Source organism: Hyla sarda, unplaced genomic scaffold (assembly GCF_029499605.1).
Source record: "Hyla sarda isolate aHylSar1 unplaced genomic scaffold, aHylSar1.hap1 scaffold_2053, whole genome shotgun sequence".
Lineage (NCBI taxonomy): Eukaryota > Metazoa > Chordata > Amphibia > Anura > Hylidae > Hyla > Hyla sarda.
This window is the reverse complement of record NW_026608717.1, coordinates 40,108-56,519: the sequence shown is the minus strand read 5'-3', so window position 1 is coordinate 56,519 and position 16,412 is coordinate 40,108. Positions and strand designations below refer to the sequence as shown.

At 45.9% G+C, this 16,412-nt stretch overlaps 7 non-coding genes across 7 annotated transcripts; all 7 read left to right on the top strand.

Moving 5' to 3' along the window:
• Positions 1-946: 946 nt before the first annotated feature.
• LOC130318542 (U2 spliceosomal RNA) lies at positions 947-1,137 on the top strand. The gene has a single exon (XR_008865049.1). It is a non-coding gene; the product is annotated as a U2 spliceosomal RNA (small nuclear RNA).
• Positions 1,138-3,226: 2,089 nt separating this feature from the next.
• On the top strand, positions 3,227-3,417 carry LOC130318541 (U2 spliceosomal RNA). Its single transcript, XR_008865048.1, has one exon. It is a non-coding gene; the product is annotated as a U2 spliceosomal RNA (small nuclear RNA).
• Positions 3,418-5,506: 2,089 nt separating this feature from the next.
• On the top strand, positions 5,507-5,697 carry LOC130318539 (U2 spliceosomal RNA). The gene has a single exon (XR_008865046.1). It is a non-coding gene; the product is annotated as a U2 spliceosomal RNA (small nuclear RNA).
• A 2,091-nt stretch (positions 5,698-7,788) lies between these two features.
• Positions 7,789-7,979, top strand: LOC130318538 (U2 spliceosomal RNA). The gene has a single exon (XR_008865045.1). It is a non-coding gene; the product is annotated as a U2 spliceosomal RNA (small nuclear RNA).
• A 2,083-nt stretch (positions 7,980-10,062) lies between these two features.
• LOC130318536 (U2 spliceosomal RNA) lies at positions 10,063-10,253 on the top strand. Its single transcript, XR_008865044.1, has one exon. It is a non-coding gene; the product is annotated as a U2 spliceosomal RNA (small nuclear RNA).
• A 2,081-nt stretch (positions 10,254-12,334) lies between these two features.
• Positions 12,335-12,525, top strand: LOC130318543 (U2 spliceosomal RNA). Its single transcript, XR_008865050.1, has one exon. It is a non-coding gene; the product is annotated as a U2 spliceosomal RNA (small nuclear RNA).
• Positions 12,526-14,625: 2,100 nt separating this feature from the next.
• LOC130318535 (U2 spliceosomal RNA) lies at positions 14,626-14,816 on the top strand. Its single transcript, XR_008865043.1, has one exon. It is a non-coding gene; the product is annotated as a U2 spliceosomal RNA (small nuclear RNA).
• The last annotated feature ends 1,596 nt before the right edge of the window (positions 14,817-16,412 follow it).

Below are 16,412 nucleotides of genomic sequence, written 5' to 3'. Positions count from 1 at the left end.
AAATGGGTTTAAAAGTGATTTCGGCGGAGAAATATATATATATATATATATATATATATATATATATATATATACGCGCACACACACACATATATATAAACGTATTCTCCGTTGAGATATTGCAGCCGCTGCTGTGTCCAGGCCCAGGAGCCTTAGCACTGTGCTGTGATGTCACTCAATACCACTGACATCACTAGGTGTAAACAACATCTCTCCTTTGCTGTGTATGTGACTATGGAGCTGTTTGGTGATGTCGTCTATTATGGCCTTCATAGAAGCAACAGGAGATTGTTGCATCCATCTAGAACCCTCAGAACTACAGTGCTATGATGTCACTCACTTCCACAGGCCTTGCAGAGTGTAAACAACAACAACCCAGCTTTGTTGTGTATGTAACCATAGGGATTGTGATGTCACCTAGAACCTTCACAGCAGCGACAGCTTTATGAGGAGCATCAGCACTGCTCTGCCTGAGCAGAACCATCACCGCCATAGGTTGTCAAATAACCCGGATTTAACCCACACAGGTAAGTCCAATGGGGTGCAGGCATGTCCTCTATGCTTACAGCTTCCCGTGGGTGTTGGTTTGATACCGTTTGGGGACAGCCAAGGAGGCATCTGCAGGCAACAAAGGTAGGTGTGTGCTTGTGTGTGTGTTTCCTATGCAGATCCTAAGCCCAGTGTCACATGCAAGTAGGAGGAGTAAGAAGGGTTCCTGGCAAATCCGGGTTATGGATTGCATTTAAAAAGGCCCCGTGGGAGTGCAATGGGCCCCTGTCTTGCTGCTTAGCAATAATGGTATGGGTTTAGGTTCTGCTGTGTGTACTGGTGGTTGACTGCCCCCCAGCCCAGAGTGTGCATGGAAAATTGTCTGGCAGCCTCCCTGACAGCAAGCAGTGATAGTGCCCATGAAGGGGACCTTGTTGGGCCCGCCCCTTTCACGGTTATCGCTTCTCGGCCTTTTGGCTAAGATCAAGTGTAGTATCTGTTCTTATCAGTTTAATATCTGATACGTCCCCTATCTGGGGACCATATATTAAATGGATTTTTGAGAACGGGGGCCGATTTCGAAGCTTGCTTCCGTCGCCCTATGCATTGACCCGATATGGCAGTATCTTCGGGTACAGTGCACCACCCCCTTACAGGGTTAAAAAGAAAGATTCCTACTTTCATTGCTACCTGCTTGCTGGCTAGCCAGCTAGCCAGCCCTGTGGGCCTTGCTGCTGCTGCTGCTGCTGCTGCAGCCAAAAAACAAAAGGTGGTGCTGCTGCTGCTTCTGCTGCTTCTGCTTGTGTCTGGCCGCTGTTGGAGCGTCCAGGCACAGGACTTCTGCTGCTGCTGACTAAATGGCCTCCTTAATTGGATCATTTGAGTAGCCAGCACACCTGTGCAGGTAGGGCATGACATGATAGGCAGCTGCCTTGATAGCGGGTGGGTGCTGAATGTTCCTAATTGACAAAATAAGATTAATGCTTATGAAGAAATATAAAATCTCATCCCTTCCCCAATATCGCGCCACACCCCTACCCCTTAATTCCCTGGTTGAACTTGATGGACATATGTCTTTTTTCGACCGTACTAACTATGTAACTATGTAACATAACATGGGGGGGTCTCCTGGCTGTTCACACAGGTGTGTCATTGCTGTACATTGACCATGCATTGCTTCTGTGGTATTGCAAAGGCAAAGACAAATGCTTCCAGCCATCCATTGCACTAATGGATTGGTCATCAGCTGGCTGTCTATGTCCCGCATCAATATAGACCAAAGTACAGAGGGTTAGGCTATGCTATAGTGCACCTACCTGATGCATCAGAAGGTGCGAGGCCCTTGCTAAATTCTGTGCACAGACTTTGAGATCTATGCTTTAGACTGTATCTAAACCTGCTCCAACATGGACTGACATTCTGGCCTACTTTCAGCCGATGCGACTTGTCTGTCGCTGAACAGTCGCTTTTTATGTATTCAGCACCTATGTATAATGTTGTAAAAATGCTCTAGAAGCTAAAGTCGCAGAAATGTCACACATATTTGGCCTGCAACTTTCTGTGCGACAAATTCAGACAGGAAAAATCAGTATAAATCCTTAGAAAATTATCCCCCAGTGTCTCCATCTGCTGGCGGTATTGAATAAGCATTGCTGCACTGATGGGGTATGCATTAGACGAAAAAAAAGAAGAAAAAGAAGAATAATACGCCCAGAAAAGAGGCGAAAAGGAGAAAAACGTAAAAAAACGTGAAAAAAAAGTAAGAGGAAGAGAAGGGAAAAAAAGGTGGAAATGGGTTTAAAAGTGATTTCGGCGGAGAAATATATATATATATATATATATATATATATATATATATATATATACGCGCACACACACACATATATATAAACGTATTCTCCGTTGAGATATTGCAGCCGCTGCTGTGTCCAGGCCCAGGAGCCTTAGCACTGTGCTGTGATGTCACTCAATACCACTGACATCACTAGGTGTAAACAACATCTCTCCTTTGCTGTGTATGTGACTATGGAGCTGTTTGGTGATGTCGTCTATTATGGCCTTCATAGAAGCAACAGGAGATTGTTGCATCCATCTAGAACCCTCAGAACTACAGTGCTATGATGTCACTCACTTCCACAGGCCTTGCAGAGTGTAAACAACAACAACCCAGCTTTGTTGTGTATGTAACCATAGGGATTGTGATGTCACCTAGAACCTTCACAGCAGCGACAGCTTTATGAGGAGCATCAGCACTGCTCTGCCTGAGCAGAACCATCACCGCCATAGGTTGTCAAATAACCCGGATTTAACCCACACAGGTAAGTCCAATGGGGTGCAGGCATGTCCTCTATGCTTACAGCTTCCCGTGGGTGTTGGTTTGATACCGTTTGGGGACAGCCAAGGAGGCATCTGCAGGCAACAAAGGTAGGTGTGTGCTTGTGTGTGTGTTTCCTATGCAGATCCTAAGCCCAGTGTCACATGCAAGTAGGAGGAGTAAGAAGGGTTCCTGGCAAATCCGGGTTATGGATTGCATTTAAAAAGGCCCCGTGGGAGTGCAATGGGCCCCTGTCTTGCTGCTTAGCAATAATGGTATGGGTTTAGGTTCTGCTGTGTGTACTGGTGGTTGACTGCCCCCCAGCCCAGAGTGTGCATGGAAAATTGTCTGGCAGCCTCCCTGACAGCAAGCAGTGATAGTGCCCATGAAGGGGACCTTGTTGGGCCCGCCCCTTTCACGGTTATCGCTTCTCGGCCTTTTGGCTAAGATCAAGTGTAGTATCTGTTCTTATCAGTTTAATATCTGATACGTCCCCTATCTGGGGACCATATATTAAATGGATTTTTGAGAACGGGGGCCGATTTCGAAGCTTGCTTCCGTCGCCCTATGCATTGACCCGATATGGCAGTATCTTCGGGTACAGTGCACCACCCCCTTACAGGGTTAAAAAGAAAGATTCCTACTTTCATTGCTACCTGCTTGCTGGCTAGCCAGCTAGCCAGCCCTGTGGGCCTTGCTGCTGCTGCTGCTGCTGCTGCAGCCAAAAAACAAAAGGTGGTGCTGCTGCTGCTTCTGCTGCTTCTGCTTGTGTCTGGCCGCTGTTGGAGCGTCCAGGCACAGGACTTCTGCTGCTGCTGACTAAATGGCCTCCTTAATTGGATCATTTGAGTAGCCAGCACACCTGTGCAGGTAGGGCATGACATGATAGGCAGCTGCCTTGATAGCGGGTGGGTGCTGAATGTTCCTAATTGACAAAATAAGATTAATGCTTATGAAGAAATATAAAATCTCATCCCTTCCCCAATATCGCGCCACACCCCTACCCCTTAATTCCCTGGTTGAACTTGATGGACATATGTCTTTTTTCGACCGTACTAACTATGTAACTATGTAACATAACATGGGGGGGTCTCCTGGCTGTTCACACAGGTGTGTCATTGCTGTACATTGACCATGCATTGCTTCTGTGGTATTGCAAAGGCAAAGACAAATGCTTCCAGCCATCCATTGCACTAATGGATTGGTCATCAGCTGGCTGTCTATGTCCCGCATCAATATAGACCAAAGTACAGAGGGTTAGGCTATGCTATAGTGCACCTACCTGATGCATCAGAAGGTGCGAGGCCCTTGCTAAATTCTGTGCACAGACTTTGAGATCTATGCTTTAGACTGTATCTAAACCTGCTCCAACATGGACTGACATTCTGGCCTACTTTCAGCCGATGCGACTTGTCTGTCGCTGAACAGTCGCTTTTTATGTATTCAGCACCTATGTATAATGTTGTAAAAATGCTCTAGAAGCTAAAGTCACAGAAATGTCACACATATTTGGCCTGCAACTTTCTGTGCGACAAATTCAGACAGGAAAAATCAGTATAAATCCTTAGAAAATTATCCCCCAGTGTCTCCATCTGCTGGCGGTATTGAATAAGCATTGCTGCACTGATGGGGTATGCATTAGACGAAAAAAAAGAAGAAAAAGAAGAATAATACGCCCAGAAAAGAGGCGAAAAGGAGAAAAACGTAAAAAAACGTGAAAAAAAAGTAAGAGGAAGAGAAGGGAAAAAAAGGTGGAAATGGGTTTAAAAGTGATTTCGGCGGAGAAATATATATATATATATATATATATATATATATATATATATATATACGCGCACACACACACATATATATAAACGTATTCTCCGTTGAGATATTGCAGCCGCTGCTGTGTCCAGGCCCAGGAGCCTTAGCACTGTGCTGTGATGTCACTCAATACCACTGACATCACTAGGTGTAAACAACATCTCTCCTTTGCTGTGTATGTGACTATGGAGCTGTTTGGTGATGTCGTCTATTATGGCCTTCATAGAAGCAACAGGAGATTGTTGCATCCATCTAGAACCCTCAGAACTACAGTGCTATGATGTCACTCACTTCCACAGGCCTTGCAGAGTGTAAACAACAACAACCCAGCTTTGTTGTGTATGTAACCATAGGGATTGTGATGTCACCTAGAACCTTCACAGCAGCGACAGCTTTATGAGGAGCATCAGCACTGCTCTGCCTGAGCAGAACCATCACCGCCATAGGTTGTCAAATAACCCGGATTTAACCCACACAGGTAAGTCCAATGGGGTGCAGGCATGTCCTCTATGCTTACAGCTTCCCGTGGGTGTTGGTTTGATACCATTTGGGGACAGCCAAGGAGGCATCTGCAGGCAACAAAGGTAGGTGTGTGCTTGTGTGTGTGTTTCCTATGCAGATCCTAAGCCCAGTGTCACATGCAAGTAGGAGGAGTAAGAAGGGTTCCTGGCAAATCCGGGTTATGGATTGCATTTAAAAAGGCCCCGTGGGAGTGCAATGGGCCCCTGTCTTGCTGCTTAGCAATAATGGTATGGGTTTAGGTTCTGCTGTGTGTACTGGTGGTTGACTGCCCCCCAGCCCAGAGTGTGCATGGAAAATTGTCTGGCAGCCTCCCTGACAGCAAGCAGTGATAGTGCCCATGAAGGGGACCTTGTTGGGCCCGCCCCTTTCACGGTTATCGCTTCTCGGCCTTTTGGCTAAGATCAAGTGTAGTATCTGTTCTTATCAGTTTAATATCTGATACGTCCCCTATCTGGGGACCATATATTAAATGGATTTTTGAGAACGGGGGCCGATTTCGAAGCTTGCTTCCGTCGCCCTATGCATTGACCCGATATGGCAGTATCTTCGGGTACAGTGCACCACCCCCTTACAGGGTTAAAAAGAAAGATTCCTACTTTCATTGCTACCTGCTTGCTGGCTAGCCAGCTAGCCAGCCCTGTGGGCCTTGCTGCTGCTGCTGCTGCTGCTGCAGCCAAAAAACAAAAGGTGGTGCTGCTGCTGCTTCTGCTGCTTCTGCTTGTGTCTGGCCGCTGTTGGAGCGTCCAGGCACAGGACTTCTGCTGCTGCTGACTAAATGGCCTCCTTAATTGGATCATTTGAGTAGCCAGCACACCTGTGCAGGTAGGGCATGACATGATAGGCAGCTGCCTTGATAGCGGGTGGGTGCTGAATGTTCCTAATTGACAAAATAAGATTAATGCTTATGAAGAAATATAAAATCTCATCCCTTCCCCAATATCGCGCCACACCCCTACCCCTTAATTCCCTGGTTGAACTTGATGGACATATGTCTTTTTTCGACCGTACTAACTATGTAACTATGTAACATAACATGGGGGGGTCTCCTGGCTGTTCACACAGGTGTGTCATTGCTGTACATTGACCATGCATTGCTTCTGTGGTATTGCAAAGGCAAAGACAAATGCTTCCAGCCATCCATTGCACTAATGGATTGGTCATCAGCTGGCTGTCTATGTCCCGCATCAATATAGACCAAAGTACAGAGGGTTAGGCTATGCTATAGTGCACCTACCTGATGCATCAGAAGGTGCGAGGCCCTTGCTAAATTCTGTGCACAGACTTTGAGATCTATGCTTTAGACTGTATCTAAACCTGCTCCAACATGGACTGACATTCTGGCCTACTTTCAGCCGATGCGACTTGTCTGTCGCTGAACAGTCGCTTTTTATGTATTCAGCACCTATGTATAATGTTGTAAAAATGCTCTAGAAGCTAAAGTCGCAGAAATGTCACACATATTTGGCCTGCAACTTTCTGTGCGACAAATTCAGACAGGAAAAATCAGTATAAATCCTTAGAAAATTATCCCCCAGTGTCTCCATCTGCTGGCGGTATTGAATAAGCATTGCTGCACTGATGGGGTATGCATTAGACGAAAAAAAAGAAGAAAAAGAAGAATAATACGCCCAGAAAAGAGGCGAAAAGGAGAAAAACGTAAAAAAACGTGAAAAAAAAGTAAGAGGAAGAGAAGGGAAAAAAAGGTGGAAATGGGTTTAAAAGTGATTTCGGCGGAGAAATATATATATATATATATATATATATATATATATATATATATATATACGCGCACACACACACATATATATAAACGTATTCTCCGTTGAGATATTGCAGCCGCTGCTGTGTCCAGGCCCAGGAGCCTTAGCACTGTGCTGTGATGTCACTCAATACCACTGACATCACTAGGTGTAAACAACATCTCTCCTTTGCTGTGTATGTGACTATGGAGCTGTTTGGTGATGTCGTCTATTATGGCCTTCATAGAAGCAACAGGAGATTGTTGCATCCATCTAGAACCCTCAGAACTACAGTGCTATGATGTCACTCACTTCCACAGGCCTTGCAGAGTGTAAACAACAACAACCCAGCTTTGTTGTGTATGTAACCATAGGGATTGTGATGTCACCTAGAACCTTCACAGCAGCGACAGCTTTATGAGGAGCATCAGCACTGCTCTGCCTGAGCAGAACCATCACCGCCATAGGTTGTCAAATAACCCGGATTTAACCCACACAGGTAAGTCCAATGGGGTGCAGGCATGTCCTCTATGCTTACAGCTTCCCGTGGGTGTTGGTTTGATACCGTTTGGGGACAGCCAAGGAGGCATCTGCAGGCAACAAAGGTAGGTGTGTGCTTGTGTGTGTGTTTCCTATGCAGATCCTAAGCCCAGTGTCACATGCAAGTAGGAGGAGTAAGAAGGGTTCCTGGCAAATCCGGGTTATGGATTGCATTTAAAAAGGCCCCGTGGGAGTGCAATGGGCCCCTGTCTTGCTGCTTAGCAATAATGGTATGGGTTTAGGTTCTGCTGTGTGTACTGGTGGTTGACTGCCCCCCAGCCCAGAGTGTGCATGGAAAATTGTCTGGCAGCCTCCCTGACAGCAAGCAGTGATAGTGCCCATGAAGGGGACCTTGTTGGGCCCGCCCCTTTCACGGTTATCGCTTCTCGGCCTTTTGGCTAAGATCAAGTGTAGTATCTGTTCTTATCAGTTTAATATCTGATACGTCCCCTATCTGGGGACCATATATTAAATGGATTTTTGAGAACGGGGGCCGATTTCGAAGCTTGCTTCCGTCGCCCTATGCATTGACCCGATATGGCAGTATCTTCGGGTACAGTGCACCACCCCCTTACAGGGTTAAAAAGAAAGATTCCTACTTTCATTGCTACCTGCTTGCTGGCTAGCCAGCTAGCCAGCCCTGTGGGCCTTGCTGCTGCTGCTGCTGCTGCTGCAGCCAAAAAACAAAAGGTGGTGCTGCTGCTGCTTCTGCTGCTTCTGCTTGTGTCTGGCCGCTGTTGGAGCGTCCAGGCACAGGACTTCTGCTGCTGCTGACTAAATGGCCTCCTTAATTGGATCATTTGAGTAGCCAGCACACCTGTGCAGGTAGGGCATGACATGATAGGCAGCTGCCTTGATAGCGGGTGGGTGCTGAATGTTCCTAATTGACAAAATAAGATTAATGCTTATGAAGAAATATAAAATCTCATCCCTTCCCCAATATCGCGCCACACCCCTACCCCTTAATTCCCTGGTTGAACTTGATGGACATATGTCTTTTTTCGACCGTACTAACTATGTAACTATGTAACATAACATGGGGGGGTCTCCTGGCTGTTCACACAGGTGTGTCATTGCTGTACATTGACCATGCATTGCTTCTGTGGTATTGCAAAGGCAAAGACAAATGCTTCCAGCCATCCATTGCACTAATGGATTGGTCATCAGCTGGCTGTCTATGTCCCGCATCAATATAGACCAAAGTACAGAGGGTTAGGCTATGCTATAGTGCACCTACCTGATGCATCAGAAGGTGCGAGGCCCTTGCTAAATTCTGTGCACAGACTTTGAGATCTATGCTTTAGACTGTATCTAAACCTGCTCCAACATGGACTGACATTCTGGCCTACTTTCAGCCGATGCGACTTGTCTGTCGCTGAACAGTCGCTTTTTATGTATTCAGCACCTATGTATAATGTTGTAAAAATGCTCTAGAAGCTAAAGTCGCAGAAATGTCACACATATTTGGCCTGCAACTTTCTGTGCGACAAATTCAGACAGGAAAAATCAGTATAAATCCTTAGAAAATTATCCCCCAGTGTCTCCATCTGCTGGCGGTATTGAATAAGCATTGCTGCACTGATGGGGTATGCATTAGACGAAAAAAAAGAAGAAAAAGAAGAATAATACGCCCAGAAAAGAGGCGAAAAGGAGAAAAACGTAAAAAAACGTGAAAAAAAAGTAAGAGGAAGAGAAGGGAAAAAAAGGTGGAAATGGGTTTAAAAGTGATTTCGGCGGAGAAATATATATATATATATATATATATATATATATATATATATACGCGCACACACACACATATATAAACGTATTCTCCGTTGAGATATTGCAGCCGCTGCTGTGTCCAGGCCCAGGAGCCTTAGCACTGTGCTGTGATGTCACTCAATACCACTGACATCACTAGGTGTAAACAACATCTCTCCTTTGCTGTGTATGTGACTATGGAGCTGTTTGGTGATGTCGTCTATTATGGCCTTCATAGAAGCAACAGGAGATTGTTGCATCCATCTAGAACCCTCAGAACTACAGTGCTATGATGTCACTCACTTCCACAGGCCTTGCAGAGTGTAAACAACAACAACCCAGCTTTGTTGTGTATGTAACCATAGGGATTGTGATGTCACCTAGAACCTTCACAGCAGCGACAGCTTTATGAGGAGCATCAGCACTGCTCTGCCTGAGCAGAACCATCACCGCCATAGGTTGTCAAATAACCCGGATTTAACCCACACAGGTAAGTCCAATGGGGTGCAGGCATGTCCTCTATGCTTACAGCTTCCCGTGGGTGTTGGTTTGATACCGTTTGGGGACAGCCAAGGAGGCATCTCCAGGCAACAAAGGTAGGTGTGTGCTTGTGTGTGTGTTTCCTATGCAGATCCTAAGCCCAGTGTCACATGCAAGTAGGAGGAGTAAGAAGGGTTCCTGGCAAATCCGGGTTATGGATTGCATTTAAAAAGGCCCCGTGGGAGTGCAATGGGCCCCTGTCTTGCTGCTTAGCAATAATGGTATGGGTTTAGGTTCTGCTGTGTGTACTGGTGGTTGACTGCCCCCCAGCCCAGAGTGTGCATGGAAAATTGTCTGGCAGCCTCCCTGACAGCAAGCAGTGATAGTGCCCATGAAGGGGACCTTGTTGGGCCCGCCCCTTTCACGGTTATCGCTTCTCGGCCTTTTGGCTAAGATCAAGTGTAGTATCTGTTCTTATCAGTTTAATATCTGATACGTCCCCTATCTGGGGACCATATATTAAATGGATTTTTGAGAACGGGGGCCGATTTCGAAGCTTGCTTCCGTCGCCCTATGCATTGACCCGATATGGCAGTATCTTCGGGTACAGTGCACCACCCCCTTACAGGGTTAAAAAGAAAGATTCCTACTTTCATTGCTACCTGCTTGCTGGCTAGCCAGCTAGCCAGCCCTGTGGGCCTTGCTGCTGCTGCTGCTGCTGCTGCAGCCAAAAAACAAAAGGTGGTGCTGCTGCTGCTTCTGCTGCTTCTGCTTGTGTCTGGCCGCTGTTGGAGCGTCCAGGCACAGGACTTCTGCTGCTGCTGACTAAATGGCCTCCTTAATTGGATCATTTGAGTAGCCAGCACACCTGTGCAGGTAGGGCATGACATGATAGGCAGCTGCCTTGATAGCGGGTGGGTGCTGAATGTTCCTAATTGACAAAATAAGATTAATGCTTATGAAGAAATATAAAATCTCATCCCTTCCCCAATATCGCGCCACACCCCTACCCCTTAATTCCCTGGTTGAACTTGATGGACATATGTCTTTTTTCGACCGTACTAACTATGTAACTATGTAACATAACATGGGGGGGTCTCCTGGCTGTTCACACAGGTGTGTCATTGCTGTACATTGACCATGCATTGCTTCTGTGGTATTGCAAAGGCAAAGACAAATGCTTCCAGCCATCCATTGCACTAATGGATTGGTCATCAGCTGGCTGTCTATGTCCCGCATCAATATAGACCAAAGTACAGAGGGTTAGGCTATGCTATAGTGCACCTACCTGATGCATCAGAAGGTGCGAGGCCCTTGCTAAATTCTGTGCACAGACTTTGAGATCTATGCTTTAGACTGTATCTAAACCTGCTCCAACATGGACTGACATTCTGGCCTACTTTCAGCCGATGCGACTTGTCTGTCGCTGAACAGTCGCTTTTTATGTATTCAGCACCTATGTATAATGTTGTAAAAATGCTCTAGAAGCTAAAGTCGCAGAAATGTCACACATATTTGGCCTGCAACTTTCTGTGCGACAAATTCAGACAGGAAAAATCAGTATAAATCCTTAGAAAATTATCCCCCAGTGTCTCCATCTGCTGGCGGTATTGAATAAGCATTGCTGCACTGATGGGGTATGCATTAGACGAAAAAAAAGAAGAAAAAGAAGAATAATACGCCCAGAAAAGAGGCGAAAAGGAGAAAAACGTAAAAAAACGTGAAAAAAAAGTAAGAGGAAGAGAAGGGAAAAAAAGGTGGAAATGGGTTTAAAAGTGATTTCGGCGGAGAAATATATATATATATATATATATATATATATATATATACGCGCACACACACACATATATATAAACGTATTCTCCGTTGAGATATTGCAGCCGCTGCTGTGTCCAGGCCCAGGAGCCTTAGCACTGTGCTGTGATGTCACTCAATACCACTGACATCACTAGGTGTAAACAACATCTCTCCTTTGCTGTGTATGTGACTATGGAGCTGTTTGGTGATGTCGTCTATTATGGCCTTCATAGAAGCAACAGGAGATTGTTGCATCCATCTAGAACCCTCAGAACTACAGTGCTATGATGTCACTCACTTCCACAGGCCTTGCAGAGTGTAAACAACAACAACCCAGCTTTGTTGTGTATGTAACCATAGGGATTGTGATGTCACCTAGAACCTTCACAGCAGCGACAGCTTTATGAGGAGCATCAGCACTGCTCTGCCTGAGCAGAACCATCACCGCCATAGGTTGTCAAATAACCCGGATTTAACCCACACAGGTAAGTCCAATGGGGTGCAGGCATGTCCTCTATGCTTACAGCTTCCCGTGGGTGTTGGTTTGATACCGTTTGGGGACAGCCAAGGAGGCATCTGCAGGCAACAAAGGTAGGTGTGTGCTTGTGTGTGTGTTTCCTATGCAGATCCTAAGCCCAGTGTCACATGCAAGTAGGAGGAGTAAGAAGGGTTCCTGGCAAATCCGGGTTATGGATTGCATTTAAAAAGGCCCCGTGGGAGTGCAATGGGCCCCTGTCTTGCTGCTTAGCAATAATGGTATGGGTTTAGGTTCTGCTGTGTGTACTGGTGGTTGACTGCCCCCCAGCCCAGAGTGTGCATGGAAAATTGTCTGGCAGCCTCCCTGACAGCAAGCAGTGATAGTGCCCATGAAGGGGACCTTGTTGGGCCCGCCCCTTTCACGGTTATCGCTTCTCGGCCTTTTGGCTAAGATCAAGTGTAGTATCTGTTCTTATCAGTTTAATATCTGATACGTCCCCTATCTGGGGACCATATATTAAATGGATTTTTGAGAACGGGGGACGATTTCGAAGCTTGCTTCCGTCGCCCTATGCATTGACCCGATATGGCAGTATCTTCGGGTACAGTGCACCACCCCCTTACAGGGTTAAAAAGAAAGATTCCTACTTTCATTGCTACCTGCTTGCTGGCTAGCCAGCTAGCCAGCCCTGTGGGCCTTGCTGCTGCTGCTGCTGCTGCTGCTGCAGCCAAAAAACAAAAGGTGGTGCTGCTGCTGCTTCTGCTGCTTCTGCTTGTGTCTGGCCGCTGTTGGAGCGTCCAGGCACAGGACTTCTGCTGCTGCTGACTAAATGGCCTCCTTAATTGGATCATTTGAGTAGCCAGCACACCTGTGCAGGTAGGGCATGACATGATAGGCAGCTGCCTTGATAGCGGGTGGGTGCTGAATGTTCCTAATTGACAAAATAAGATTAATGCTTATGAAGAAATATAAAATCTCATCCCTTCCCCAATATCGCGCCACACCCCTACCCCTTAATTCCCTGGTTGAACTTGATGGACATATGTCTTTTTTCGACCGTACTAACTATGTAACTATGTAACATAACATGGGGGGGTCTCCTGGCTGTTCACACAGGTGTGTCATTGCTGTACATTGACCATGCATTGCTTCTGTGGTATTGCAAAGGCAAAGACAAATGCTTCCAGCCATCCATTGCACTAATGGATTGGTCATCAGCTGGCTGTCTATGTCCCGCATCAATATAGACCAAAGTACAGAGGGTTAGGCTATGCTATAGTGCACCTACCTGATGCATCAGAAGGTGCGAGGCCCTTGCTAAATTCTGTGCACAGACTTTGAGATCTATGCTTTAGACTGTATCTAAACCTGCTCCAACATGGACTGACATTCTGGCCTACTTTCAGCCGATGCGACTTGTCTGTCGCTGAACAGTCGCTTTTTATGTATTCAGCACCTATGTATAATGTTGTAAAAATGCTCTAGAAGCTAAAGTCGCAGAAATGTCACACATATTTGGCCTGCAACTTTCTGTGCGACAAATTCAGACAGGAAAAATCAGTATAAATCCTTAGAAAATTATCCCCCAGTGTCTCCATCTGCTGGCGGTATTGAATAAGCATTGCTGCACTGATGGGGTATGCATTAGACGGAAAAAAAGAAGAAAAAGAAGAATAATACGCCCAGAAAAGAGGCGAAAAGGAGAAAAACGTAAAAAAACGTGAAAAAAAAGTAAGAGGAAGAGAAGGGAAAAAAAGGTGGAAATGGGTTTAAAAGTGATTTCGGCGGAGAAATATATATATATATATATATATATATATATATATATATATATATATATATATACGCGCACACACACACATATATATAAACGTATTCTCCGTTGAGATATTGCAGCCGCTGCTGTGTCCAGGCCCAGGAGCCTTAGCACTGTGCTGTGATGTCACTCAATACCACTGACATCACTAGGTGTAAACAACATCTCTCCTTTGCTGTGTATGTGACTATGGAGCTGTTTGGTGATGTCGTCTATTATGGCCTTCATAGAAGCAACAGGAGATTGTTGCATCCATCTAGAACCCTCAGAACTACAGTGCTATGATGTCACTCACTTCCACAGGCCTTGCAGAGTGTAAACAACAACAACCCAGCTTTGTTGTGTATGTAACCATAGGGATTGTGATGTCACCTAGAACCTTCACAGCAGCGACAGCTTTATGAGGAGCATCAGCACTGCTCTGCCTGAGCAGAACCATCACCGCCATAGGTTGTCAAATAACCCGGATTTAACCCACACAGGTAAGTCCAATGGGGTGCAGGCATGTCCTCTATGCTTACAGCTTCCCGTGGGTGTTGGTTTGATACCGTTTGGGGACAGCCAAGGAGGCATCTGCAGGCAACAAAGGTAGGTGTGTGCTTGTGTGTGTGTTTCCTATGCAGATCCTAAGCCCAGTGTCACATGCAAGTAGGAGGAGTAAGAAGGGTTCCTGGCAAATCCGGGTTATGGATTGCATTTAAAAAGGCCCCGTGGGAGTGCAATGGGCCCCTGTCTTGCTGCTTAGCAATAATGGTATGGGTTTAGGTTCTGCTGTGTGTACTGGTGGTTGACTGCCCCCCAGCCCAGAGTGTGCATGGAAAATTGTCTGGCAGCCTCCCTGACAGCAAGCAGTGATAGTGCCCATGAAGGGGACCTTGTTGGGCCCGCCCCTTTCACGGTTATCGCTTCTCGGCCTTTTGGCTAAGATCAAGTGTAGTATCTGTTCTTATCAGTTTAATATCTGATACGTCCCCTATCTGGGGACCATATATTAAATGGATTTTTGAGAACGGGGGCCGATTTCGAAGCTTGCTTCCGTCGCCCTATGCATTGACCCGATATGGCAGTATCTTCGGGTACAGTGCACCACCCCCTTACAGGGTTAAAAAGAAAGATTCCTACTTTCATTGCTACCTGCTTGCTGGCTAGCCAGCTAGCCAGCCCTGTGGGCCTTGCTGCTGCTGCTGCTGCTGCTGCAGCCAAAAAACAAAAGGTGGTGCTGCTGCTGCTTCTGCTGCTTCTGCTTGTGTCTGGCCGCTGTTGGAGCGTCCAGGCACAGGACTTCTGCTGCTGCTGACTAAATGGCCTCCTTAATTGGATCATTTGAGTAGCCAGCACACCTGTGCAGGTAGGGCATGACATGATAGGCAGCTGCCTTGATAGCGGGTGGGTGCTGAATGTTCCTAATTGACAAAATAAGATTAATGCTTATGAAGAAATATAAAATCTCATCCCTTCCCCAATATCGCGCCACACCCCTACCCCTTAATTCCCTGGTTGAACTTGATGGACATATGTCTTTTTTCGACCGTACTAACTATGTAACTATGTAACATAACATGGGGGGGTCTCCTGGCTGTTCACACAGGTGTGTCATTGCTGTACATTGACCATGCATTGCTTCTGTGGTATTGCAAAGGCAAAGACAAATGCTTCCAGCCATCCATTGCACTAATGGATTGGTCATCAGCTGGCTGTCTATGTCCCGCATCAATATAGACCAAAGTACAGAGGGTTAGGCTATGCTATAGTGCACCTACCTGATGCATCAGAAGGTGCGAGGCCCTTGCTAAATTCTGTGCACAGACTTTGAGATCTATGCTTTAGACTGTATCTAAACCTGCTCCAACATGGACTGACATTCTGGCCTACTTTCAGCCGATGCGACTTGTCTGTCGCTGAACAGTCGCTTTTTATGTATTCAGCACCTATGTATAATGTTGTAAAAATGCTCTAGAAGCTAAAGTCGCAGAAATGTCACACATATTTGGCCTGCAACTTTCTGTGCGACAAATTCAGACAGGAAAAATCAGTATAAATCCTTAGAAAATTATCCCCCAGTGTCTCCATCTGCTGGCGGTATTGAATAAGCATTGCTGCACTGATGGGGTATGCATTAGACGAAAAAAAAGAAGAAAAAGAAGAATAATACGCCCAGAAAAGAGGCGAAAAGGAGAAAAACGTAAAAAAACGTGAAAAAAAAGTAAGAGGAAGAGAAGGGAAAAAAAGGTGGAAATGGGTTTAAAAGTGATTTCGGCGGAGAAATATATATATATATATATATATATATATATATATATATATATACGCGCACACACACACATATATATAAACGTATTCTCCGTTGAGATATTGCAGCCGCTGCTGTGTCCAGGCCCAGGAGCCTTAGCACTGTGCTGTGATGTCACTCAATACCACTGACATCACTAGGTGTAAACAACATCTCTCCTTTGCTGTGTATGTGACTATGGAGCTGTTTGGTGATGTCGTCTATTATGGCCTTCATAGAAGCAACAGGAGATTGTTGCATCCATCTAGAACCCTCAGAACTACAGTGCTATGATGTCACTCACTTCCACAGGCCTTGCAGAGTGTAAACAACAACAACCCAGCTTTGTTGTGTATGTAACCATAGGGATTGTGATGTCACCTAGAACCTTCACAGCAGCGACAGCTTTATGAGGAGCA